Source organism: Carcharodon carcharias, chromosome 2, assembly GCF_017639515.1.
Source record: "Carcharodon carcharias isolate sCarCar2 chromosome 2, sCarCar2.pri, whole genome shotgun sequence".
In the NCBI taxonomy this organism is placed as follows: Eukaryota; Metazoa; Chordata; class Chondrichthyes; order Lamniformes; family Lamnidae; genus Carcharodon; species Carcharodon carcharias.
The window spans coordinates 106,975,845-106,989,041 of record NC_054468.1 but is presented as its reverse complement, the minus strand read 5'-3'; positions in this window follow the sequence as shown (position 1 = coordinate 106,989,041).

The following is a 13,197-nucleotide window of genomic DNA, read 5'->3' as shown; positions in this document are numbered from 1 at the left end:
CCCCGCAGCAGCAGCATCATCCCCTCAGCAGCAGCATCACCTCAGCAGCAACAAAATCTCCCCAGCAGCATCAGCACCTCAGCAGCAGCATCATCGCTTCAGCAGCATCATCATCTCAGCAGCAGCATCATCCCATCAGCAGCATCAAGACCTCAGCAGCATCATCATCACCTCAGCAACATCATCACCTCAGCAACATCATCGCCTCAGGAGAAACATCATCACCTCATCAGCATCATCACCTCAGCAGCAGCACCATTACATCAGCATCATCATCACCTCAGCAGCATCATTACCTCGGCAGCATCATCACCTCAGCAGCTGCATCATCACCTCATCAGCATCATCACCTCAGCAGCAGCACCATTACATCAGCAGCAGCATCCCCTCAGCAGCATCATCACCTCAGCAGCTGCATCATCACCTCATCAGCATCATCACCTCAGAAGCAGCATCATCGCCTCAGCAGCATCATCACCTCAGCAGCATCATCACCTCAGCAGCACCATTTCCTCAGCAGCATCATCCCCTCAGCAGCGTCATCCCCTTAGCAGCATAACCACAGAAGCAGCATCACCTCAGCAGCATCATCACCTCAGAGGCATCATCCCCTCAGCAGCAACATCCCCTCGGCATGGTCATCACCTCAGCAGAATACTCAGCAGCATCATACCCTCAGCAGCTTCATCACCTAAGCAGCATAATTACCTCAGCAGCATCATTCCCTCAGCAGCATCATCATCTCAGCAGGATCATCACCTCAGCAGCTGCATCATCACCTCAGCATTATCATCCCCTCAGCAGCATCATCTCAGCAGCAACATCCCCTCAGCAGCATCCCCTCATCAGCATCATCCCCTAAGCAGCATCATCCCCTCAGCAGCATCATCACCTCAGCAGCAGCATCATCACCTCATCAGCATCATCACTTCAGCAGCAGCACCATTACTTCAACATCATCATCACCTCAGCAGCATCATCACCTCAGAGGCATCATCCCCTCAGCAGCAACATCCCCTCGGCATGGTCATCACCTCAGCAGAATCCTCAGCAGCATCATCCCCTCAGCAGCTTCATCACCTAAGCAGCATCATTACCTCAGCAGCATCATCCCCTCAGCAGCATCATCATCTCAGCAGCATCATCACCTCAGCAGTTGCATCATCACCTCAGCAGTATCATCCCCTCAGCAGCATTATCTCAGCAGCAACATCCACTCAGCAGCATCCCCTCAGCAGCATCATCCCCTCAGCAGCACCATCCCCTCAGCAGCATCATCACCTCAGCAGCAGCATCATCACCTCATCAGCATCATCACTTCAGCAGCAGCACCATTACTTCAGCATCATCATCACCTCAGCAGCATCATTAGCTCGGCAGCATCATCCCCTCAGCAGCAGCACCATTACATCAGCAGCATCATCCCCTCAGCTTCATCAACACCTGAGCAGCATCATGACCTCAGCAGCATCATCCCCTCAGCTGCATCATCCCCTCAGCAGCATCATCACCTCAGCAGCATCATTACCTCAGCAGCATCATCCCCTCAGCTTCAGCATCACCTCAGCAGCATCATCACCCCAGCAGCAGCATCATCACCTCATCAGCATCATCATCTCTGCAGCATCTCCTGCACTTCATCAGCATCAATCCCTCAGCAGCATCTTTACAGCAGCACCATTACCTCAGCAGCATCATAACCTCAGCAGCAGCACCATTACATCAGCAGCATCATCCCCTCAGCAGCATCCTGACAGCAGCACCATTACCTCAGCAGCATCATTACCTCAGCAGCATCATCCCCTCAGCAGCGCATGCCCTCAGCAGCATCATCCCCTCAGCAGCATCCCCTCAGCAGCAACATCCCCTCAGCAGCATCACATCAGCAGCATCATTACCCCAGCTGCATCATCAACTAAACAGAATCATGCACTCAGCAGCAAAATTACGTCAGCAGCATCACTACCTCAGCAGCATAATCACCTAAGCAGCCTCATCACCTCAGCAGCAGCATCCGCTCAACGATATCATCCCCTCAGCAGCATCATCCCCTCAGCAGCAGCATCATCCCCTCAGCAACATCGTGTCCTCAGCAGCAGCATCATCAACTCAGCAGCAACATCATCACCTCAGCAGCATCATTCCCGCCGCAGCATTATCATCTCCTCAGCAGCATCATCCCCTCAGCAGCAGCATCATCCATTCAGCAGCATCATCACAACAGCACCAGCATCATCCCCTCAGCAGCAGCATCATCCCCTCAGCAGCAGCATCACCTCAGCAGCAACATCATCTCCCCAGCAGAATCATCACCTCAGCAGCAGCATCATCACTTCAGCAGCATCATCATCTCAGCAGCAGCATCATCCCATCAGCAGCATCAAGACCTCAGCAGCATCTTCATCACCTCAGCAGCATCATCACCTCAGCAGCAGCAACATCACTTCAGCAGCATCATCCCCTCAGCAGCATTATCATCACCTCAGCAACATCATGCCCTCAGTAGCAGCATCATCCCCTCAGCAGCATCATCACCTCAGCAGCAGCATCATGCCCTCACCAGCAACATCATCCCCTCAGCAGCATCATTACCTCAGCAGCATCATTTCCTCAGCAGCATTATCCCCTCAGCAGCATCATTACCTCAGCAGCATCATCCCCTCAGCATCATCATTCTCTCAGCAGTTTCCTCACCTCAGCAGCATCATCACCTCAGCAGCATCATTACCTCAGCAGCATCATCCCCTCAGCAGAATCATCACCTCAGCAGCATCATCACCTCAGTAGCAGCATCATCACCTCATCAGCATCATCACCTCAGCATCAGCACCATTACTTCAGCATCATCATCACCTCAGCAGCACCATTACGTCAGCAGCATCATCCCCTCAGCAGCATCAACACCTGAGCAGCATCATCCCCTCAGCAGCACCATTAACTCAGCAGCATCATCACCTCAGCAGCAGCATCACCTCAGCAGCTTCATAACATCAGAGGCATCATCCCCTCATCAGCAAAATCCCGTCAGCAGGGTCATCACCTCAGTAGAATCCTCAGCAGCATCATCCCCTCAGCAGCTACATCACCTCAGCAGCATCATTACCTCAGCAGCATCATTCCCTCAGCAGCATCATTACCTCAGCAGCATCATCACCTCAGCAGAAGCATGATACCCTCAGCAGCTATATCGCCAAAGCAGCATCATTACCTCAGCAGTATCATCCCCTCAGCAGCATCATCTCAGCAGCATCATCCCCTCAGCAGCATCCCCTCAGCAGCATCATCCTCTCAGCAGCATCATCACCTCAGCAGCATCGCCTCAGCAGCATCATCGCCTCAGCAGCATCATACACTCATCAGCATCATCCCCTCAGCAGCATCACCTGAGAAGCATCCTTAACTCAGCAGCAAATTCACCTAAGCAGCATCATCACCTCAGCAGCATCATCCCCTCAGCAGCATCATCACCCTCAGCAGCATTTCCCTTCAGCAGCATCATCACCTCAGCAGGGTCCTCAGCAGCATCATTACCTCAGCAGCATCATTACATTAGCAGATTCATCCCCTCAGCTGCATCATCACCTCAGCAGCATCATCACCTCAGCAGAATCACCTCAGCAGCATCATCAGCACAGCAGCATCATCCCCTCCGCAGTAGCATCATCCCCTCAGCAGCAGCATCACCTCAGCACCAGCATCATCCCCTCAGCAGCAGCATCATCTCCACAGCAGAAACATCCCCTCAGCAGCATCATCCTCTCAGCAGTATCCTCACCTCAGCAGCATCAGCACAGCAGCAGCATCATCCCCTAAGCAGCAGCATTCCCTCAGCCGCATCATCACCTCAGCAGCATCATCCCCTCAGCAGCATCATCACCTCAGCAGCATCATTACCTCAGCAGCATCATCCCCTCAGCAGCATCATCACCTCAGCAGCATCATCACCTCAGCAGAAACATCATCACCTCATCAGCATCATCACCTCAGAAGCAGCACCATTACTTCAGCATCATCATCACCTCAGCAGCATCATTGCCTCGGCAGCATCATCCCCTCAGCAGCATCATCCCCTCAGCAGCATTATCACCCTCAGCAGCATTTCCCTTCAGCAGCATCATCACCTCAGCAGAATCCTCAGCAGCATCATTACCTCATCACCATCATTACATCAGCAGATTCATCCCCTCAGCTGCATCATCACATCAGCAGCATCATCACCTCAGCAGAATCACCTCAGCAGCATCATCAGCACAGCAGCATCAGCCCCTCAGCAGTAGCATCATCCCCTCTTCAGCATCATTATCTCCTCAGCAGAAACATCCCCTCAGCAGCAGCATCCTCTCAGTAGTATCCTCACCTCAGCTGCATCAGCTCAGCAGCAGCATCATCCCCTAAGCAGCATCATCCCCTCAGCAGCATCATCACCTCAGCAGCATCATCACCTCAGCAGCATCATCACCTCAGCAGCATCATTACCTCAGCAGCATCATCCCCTCAGCAGCATCATCACCTCAGCAACATCATCACCTCAGCAGCATCATCCCCACCGCAGCATTATCATCTCCTCAGCAGCATCATCCTCTCAGCAGCAGCATCATCCCCTCATCAGCATCATCACAACAGCACCAGCATCATCCCTCAGCAGCATCATCACAACAGCACCAGCATCATCCCCGCAGCAGCAGCATCATCCCCTCAGCAGCAGCATCACCTCAGCAGCAACAAAATCTCCCCAGCAGCATCAACACCTCAGCAGCAGCATCATCGCTTCAGCAGCATCATCATCTCAGCAGCAGCATCATCCCATCAGCAGCATCAAGACCTCAGCAGCATCATCATCACCTCAGCAACATCATCACCTCAGCAACATCATCGCCTCAGGAGAAACATCATCACCTCATCAGCATCATCACCTCAGCAGCAGCACCATTACATCAGCATCATCATCACCTCAGCAGCATCATTACCTCGGCAGCATCATCACCTCAGCAGCTGCATCATCACCTCATCAGCATCATCACCTCAGCAGCAGCACCATTACATCAGCAGCAGCATCCCCTCAGCAGCATCATCACCTCAGCAGCTGCATCATCACCTCATCAGCATCATCACCTCAGAAGCAGCATCATCGCCTCAGCAGCATCATCACCTCAGCAGCATCATCACCTCAGCAGCTGCATCATCACCTCAGCATTATCATCCCCTCAGCAGCATCATCTCAGCAGCAACATCCCCTCAGCAGCATCCCCTCATCAGCATCATCCCCTAAGCAGCATCATCCCCTCAGCAGCATCATCACCTCAGCAGCAGCATCATCACCTCATCAGCATCATCACTTCAGCAGCAGCACCATTACTTCAACATCATCATCACCTCAGCAGCATCATCACCTCAGAGGCATCATCCCCTCAGCAGCAACATCCCCTCGGCATGGTCATCACCTCAGCAGAATCCTCAGCAGCATCATCCCCTCAGCAGCTTCATCACCTAAGCAGCATCATTACCTCAGCAGCATCATCCCCTCAGCAGCATCATCATCTCAGCAGCATCATCACCTCAGCAGTTGCATCATCACCTCAGCAGTATCATCCCCTCAGCAGCATTATCTCAGCAGCAACATCCACTCAGCAGCATCCCCTCAGCAGCATCATCCCCTCAGCAGCACCATCCCCTCAGCAGCATCATCACCTCAGCAGCAGCATCATCACCTCATCAGCATCATCACTTCAGCAGCAGCACCATTACTTCAGCATCATCATCACCTCAGCAGCATCATTAGCTCGGCAGCATCATCCCCTCAGCAGCAGCACCATTACATCAGCAGCATCATCCCCTCAGCTTCATCAACACCTGAGCAGCATCATGACCTCAGCAGCATCATCCCCTCAGCTGCATCATCCCCTCAGCAGCATCATCACCTCAGCAGCATCATTACCTCAGCAGCATCATCCCCTCAGCTTCAGCATCACCTCAGCAGCATCATCACCCCAGCAGCAGCATCATCACCTCATCAGCATCATCATCTCTGCAGCATCTCCTGCACTTCATCAGCATCAATCCCTCAGCAGCATCTTTACAGCAGCACCATTACCTCAGCAGCATCATAACCTCAGCAGCAGCACCATTACATCAGCAGCATCATCCCCTCAGCAGCATCCTGACAGCAGCACCATTACCTCAGCAGCATCATTACCTCAGCAGCATCATTCCCTCAGCAGCGCATGCCCTCAGCAGCATCATCCCCTCAGCAGCATCCCCTCAGCAGCAACATCCCCTCAGCAGCATCACATCAGCAGCATCATTACCCCAGCTGCATCATCAACTAAACAGAATCATGCACTCAGCAGCAAAATTACGTCAGCGGCATCACTACCTCAGCAGCATAATCACCTAAGCAGCCTCATCACCTCAGCAGCAGCATCCGCTCAACGATATCATCCCCTCAGCAGCATCATCCCCTCAGCAGCAGCATCATCCCCTCAGCAACATCGTGTCCTCAGCAGCAGCATCATCAACTCAGCAGCAACATCATCACCTCAGCAGCATCATTCCCGCCGCAGCATTATCATCTCCTCAGCAGCATCATCCCCTCAGCAGCAGCATCATCCATTCAGCAGCATCATCACAACAGCACCAGCATCATCCCCTCAGCAGCAGCATCATCCCCTCAGCAGCAGCATCACCTCAGCAGCAACATCATCTCCCCAGCAGAATCATCACCTCAGCAGCAGCATCATCACTTCAGCAGCATCATCATCTCAGCAGCAGCATCATCCCATCAGCAGCATCAAGACCTCAGCAGCATCTTCATCACCTCAGCAGCATCATCACCTCAGCAGCAGCAACATCACTTCAGCAGCATCATCCCCTCAGCAGCATTATCATCACCTCAGCAACATCATGCCCTCAGCAGCAGCATCATCCCCTCAGCAGCATCATCAACTCAGCAGCAGCATCATGCCCTCACCAGCAACATCATCCCCTCAGCAGCATCATTACCTCAGCAGCATCATTTCCTCAGCAGCATTATCCCCTCAGCAGCATCATTACCTCAGCAGCATCATCCCCTCAGCATCATCATTCTCTCAGCAGTTTCCTCACCTCAGCAGCATCATCACCTCAGCAGCATCATTACCTCAGCAGCATCATCCCCTCAGCAGAATCATCACCTCAGCAGCATCATCACCTCAGTAGCAGCATCATCACCTCATCAGCATCATCACCTCAGCATCAGCACCATTACTTCAGCATCATCATCACCTCAGCAGCAGCATTACCTTAGGAGCATCATCCCCTCAGCAGCATCTTCGCCTCAGCAGCATCATCACCTCAGCAGCAGCATCATCACCTCATCAGCATCATCACCTCAGCAGCAGCACCATTACGTCAGCAGCATCATCCTCTCAGCAGCATCAACACCTGAGCAGCATCATCCCCTCAGCAGCACCATTAACTCAGCAGCATCATCACCTCAGCAGCAGCATCACCTCAGCAGCTTCATAACATCAGAGGCATCATCCCCTCATCAGCAAAATCCCGTCAGCAGGGTCATCACCTCAGTAGAATCCTCAGCAGCATCATCCCCTCAGCAGCTACATCACCTCAGCAGCATCATTACCTCAGCAGCATCATTCCCTCAGCAGCATCATTACCTCAGCAGCATCATCACCTCAGCAGAAGCATGATACCCTCAGCAGCTATATCGCCAAAGCAGCATCATTACCTCAGCAGTATCATCCCCTCAGCAGCATCATCTCAGCAGCATCATCCCCTCAGCAGCATCCCCTCAGCAGCATCATCCTCTCAGCAGCATCATCACCTCAGCAGCATCGCCTCAGCAGCATCATCGCCTCAGCAGCATCATACACTCATCAGCATCATCCCCTCAGCAGCATCACCTGAGAAGCATCCTTAACTCAGCAGCAAATTCACCTAAGCAGCATCATCACCTCAGCAGCATCATCCCCTCAGCAGCATCATCACCCTCAGCAGCATTTCCCTTCAGCAGCATCATCACCTCAGCAGGGTCCTCAGCAGCATCATTACCTCAGCAGCATCATTACATTAGCAGATTCATCCCCTCAGCTGCATCATCACCTCAGCAGCATCATCACCTCAGCAGAATCACCTCAGCAGCATCATCAGCACAGCAGCATCATCCCCTCCGCAGTAGCATCATCCCCTCAGCAGCAGCATCACCTCAGCACCAGCATCATCCCCTCAGCAGCAGCATCATCTCCTCAGCAGAAACATCCCCTCAGCAGCATCATCCTCTCAGCAGTATCCTCACCTCAGCAGCATCAGCACAGCAGCAGCATCATCCCCTAAGCAGCAGCATTCCCTCAGCCGCATCATCACCTCAGCAGCATCATCCCCTCAGCAGCATCATCACCTCAGCAGCATCATTACCTCAGCAGCATCATCCCCTCAGCAGCATCATCACCTCAGCAGCATCATCACCTCAGCAGAAACATCATCACCTCATCAGCATCATCACCTCAGAAGCAGCACCATTACTTCAGCATCATCATCACCTCAGCAGCATCATTGCCTCGGCAGCATCATCCCCTCAGCAGCATCATCCCCTCAGCAGCATTATCACCCTCAGCAGCATTTCCCTTCAGCAGCATCATCACCTCAGCAGAATCCTCAGCAGCATCATTACCTCATCACCATCATTACATCAGCAGATTCATCCCCTCAGCTGCATCATCACATCAGCAGCATCATCACCTCAGCAGAATCACCTCAGCAGCATCATCAGCACAGCAGCATCAGCCCCTCAGCAGTAGCATCATCCCCTCAGCAGCATCATTATCTCCTCAGCAGAAACATCCCCTCAGCAGCAGCATCCTCTCAGTAGTATCCTCACCTCAGCTGCATCAGCTCAGCAGCAGCATCATCCCCTAAGCAGCATCATCCCCTCAGCAGCATCATCACCTCAGCAGCATCATCACCTCAGCAGCATCATCACCTCAGCAGCATCATTACCTCAGCAGCATCATCCCCTCAGCAGCATCATCACCTCAGCAACATCATCACCTCAGCAGCATCATCCCCACCGCAGCATTATCATCTCCTCAGCAGCATCATCCTCTCAGCAGCAGCATCATCCCCTCATCAGCATCATCACAACAGCACCAGCATCATCCCTCAGCAGCATCATCACAACAGCACCAGCATCATCCCCGCAGCAGCAGCATCATCCCCTCAGCAGCAGCATCACCTCAGCAGCAACAAAATCTCCCCAGCAGCATCAACACCTCAGCAGCAGCATCATCGCTTCAGCAGCATCATCATCTCAGCAGCAGCATCATCCCATCAGCAGCATCAAGACCTCAGCAGCATCATCATCACCTCAGCAACATCATCACCTCAGCAACATCATCGCCTCAGGAGAAACATCATCACCTCATCAGCATCATCACCTCAGCAGCAGCACCATTACATCAGCATCATCATCACCTCAGCAGCATCATTACCTCGGCAGCATCATCACCTCAGCAGCTGCATCATCACCTCATCAGCATCATCACCTCAGCAGCAGCACCATTACATCAGCAGCAGCATCCCCTCAGCAGCATCATCACCTCAGCAGCTGCATCATCACCTCATCAGCATCATCACCTCAGAAGCAGCATCATCGCCTCAGCAGCATCATCACCTCAGCAGCATCATCACCTCAGCAGCACCATTTCCTCAGCAGCATCATCCCCTCAGCAGCGTCATCCCCTTAGCAGCATAACCACAGAAGCAGCATCACCTCAGCAGCATCATCACCTCAGAGGCATCATCCCCTCAGCAGCAACATCCCCTCGGCATGGTCATCACCTCAGCAGAATCCTCAGCAGCATCATCCCCTCAGCAGCTTCATCACCTAAGCAGCATCATTACCTCAGCAGCATCATCCCCTCAGCAGCATCATCATCTCAGCAGCATCATCACCTCAGCAGTTGCATCATCACCTCAGCAGTATCATCCCCTCAGCAGCATTATCTCAGCAGCAACATCCACTCAGCAGCATCCCCTCAGCAGCATCATCCCCTCAGCAGCACCATCCCCTCAGCAGCATCATCACTTCAGCAGCAGCATCATCACCTCATCAGCATCATCACTTCAGCAGCAGCACCATTACTTCAGCATCATCATCACCTCAGCAGCATCATTAGCTCGGCAGCATCATCCCCTCAGCAGCAGCACCATTACATCAGCAGCATCATCCCCTCAGCTTCATCAACACCTGAGCAGCATCATGACCTCAGCAGCATCATCCCCTCAGCTGCATCATCCCCTCAGCAGCATCATCACCTCAGCAGCATCATTACCTCAGCAGCATCATCCCCTCAGCTTCAGCATCACCTCAGCAGCATCATCACCCCAGCAGCAGCATCATCACCTCATCAGCATCATCATCTCTGCAGCATCTCCTGCACTTCATCAGCATCAATCCCTCAGCAGCATCTTTACAGCAGCACCATTACCTCAGCAGCATCATAACCTCAGCAGCAGCACCATTACATCAGCAGCATCATCCCCTCAGCAGCATCCTGACAGCAGCACCATTACCTCAGCAGCATCATTACCTCAGCAGCATCATTCCCTCAGCAGCGCATGCCCTCAGCAGCATCATCCCCTCAGCAGCATCCCCTCAGCAGCAACATCCCCTCAGCAGCATCACATCAGCAGCATCATTACCCCAGCTGCATCATCAACTAAACAGAATCATGCATCAGCAGCAAAATTACGTCAGCAGCATCACTACCTCAGCAGCATAATCACCTAAGCAGCCTCATCACCTCAGCAGCAGCATCCGCTCAACGATATCATCCCCTCAGCAGCATCATCCCCTCAGCAGCAGCATCATCCCCTCAGCAACATCGTGTCCTCAGCAGCAGCATCATCAACTCAGCAGCAACATCATCACCTCAGCAGCATCATTCCCGCCGCAGCATTATCATCTCCTCAGCAGCATCATCCCCTCAGCAGCAGCATCATCCATTCAGCAGCATCATCACAACAGCACCAGCATCATCCCCTCAGCAGCAGCATCATCCCCTCAGCAGCAGCAACACCTCAGCAGCAACATCATCTCCCCAGCAGAATCATCACCTCAGCAGCAGCATCATCACTTCAGCAGCATCATCATCTCAGCAGCAGCATCATCCCATCAGCAGCATCAAGACCTCAGCAGCATCTTCATCACCTCAGCAGCATCATCACCTCAGCAGCAGCAACATCACTTCAGCAGCATCATCCCCTCAGCAGCATTATCATCACCTCAGCAACATCATCCCCTCAGCAGCAGCATCTTCCCCTCAGCAGCATCATCACCTCAGCAGCAGCATCATGCCCTCACCAGCAACATCATCCCCTCAGCAGCATCATTACCTCAGCAGCATCATTTCCTCAGCAGCATTATCCCCTCAGCAGCATCATTACCTCAGCAGCATCATCCCCTCAGCATCATCATTCTCTCAGCAGTTTCCTCACCTCAGCAGCATCATCACCTCAGCAGCATCATTACCTCAGCAGCATCATCCCCTCAGCAGAATCATCACCTCAGCAGCATCATCACCTCAGTAGCAGCATCATCACCTCATCAGCATCATCACCTCAGCATCAGCACCATTACTTCAGCATCATCATCACCTCAGCAGCAGCATTACCTTAGGAGCATCATCCCCTCAGCAGCATCTTCGCCTCAGCAGCATCATCACCTCAGCAGCAGCATCATCACCTCATCAGCATCATCACCTCAGCAGCAGCACCATTACGTCAGCAGCATCATCCTCTCAGCAGCATCAACACCTGAGCAGCATCATCCCCTCAGCAGCACCATTAACTCAGCAGCATCATCACCTCATAAGCAGCATCACCTCAGCAGCTTCATAACATCAGAGGCATCATCCCCTCATCAGCAAAATCCCGTCAGCAGGGTCATCACCTCAGTAGAATCCTCAGCAGCATCATCCCCTCAGCAGCTACATCACCTCAGCAGCATCATTACCTCAGCAGCATCATTCCCTCAGCAGCATCATTACCTCAGCAGCATCATCACCTCAGCAGAAGCATGATACCCTCAGCAGCTATATCGCCAAAGCAGCATCATTACCTCAGCAGTATCATCCCCTCAGCAGCATCATCTCAGCAGCATCATCCCCTCAGCAGCATCCCCTCAGCAGCATCATCCTCTCAGCAGCATCATCACCTCAGCAGCATCGCCTCAGCAGCATCATCGCCTCAGCAGCATCATACACTCATCAGCATCATCCCCTCAGCAGCATCACCTGAGAAGCATCCTTAACTCAGCAGCATATTCACCTAAGCAGCATCATCACCTCAGCAGCATCATCCCCTCAGCAGCATCATCACCCTCAGCAGCATTTCCCTTCAGCAGCATCATCACCTCAGCAGAATCCTCAGCAGCATCATTACCTCAGCAGCATCATTACATTAGCAGATTCATCCCCTCAGCTGCATCATCACCTCAGCAGCATCATCACCTCAGCAGAATCACCTCAGCAGCATCATCAGCACAGCAGCATCATCCCCTCCGCAGTAGCATCATCCCCTCAGCAGCAGCATCACCTCAGCACCAGCATCATCCCCTCAGCAGCAGCATCATCTCCTCAGCAGAAACATCCCCTCAGCAGCATCATTTTCTCAGCAGTATCCTCACCTCAGCAGCATCAGCACAGCAGCAGCATCATCACCTAAGCAGCAGCATTCCCTCAGCCGCATCATCACCTCAGCAGCATCATCCCCTCAGCAGCATCATCACCTCAGCAGCATCATTACCTCAGCAGCATCATCCCCTCAGCAGCATCATCACCTCAGCAGCATCATCACCTCAGCAGAAACATCATCACCTCATCAGCATCATCACCTCAGCAGCAGCACCATTACTTCAGAATCATCATCACCTCAGCAGCATCATTGCCTCGGCAGCATCATCCCCTCAGCAGCATCATCCCCTCAGCAGCATTATCACCCTCAGCAGCATTTCCCTTCAGCAGCATCATCACCTCAGCAGAATCCTCAGCAGCATCATTACCTCATCACCATCATTACATCAGCAGATTCATCCCCTCAGCTGCATCATCACATCAGCAGCATCATCACCTCAGCAGAATCACCTCAGCAGCATCATCAGCACAGCAGCATCAGCCCCTCAGCAGTAGCATCATCCCCTCAGCA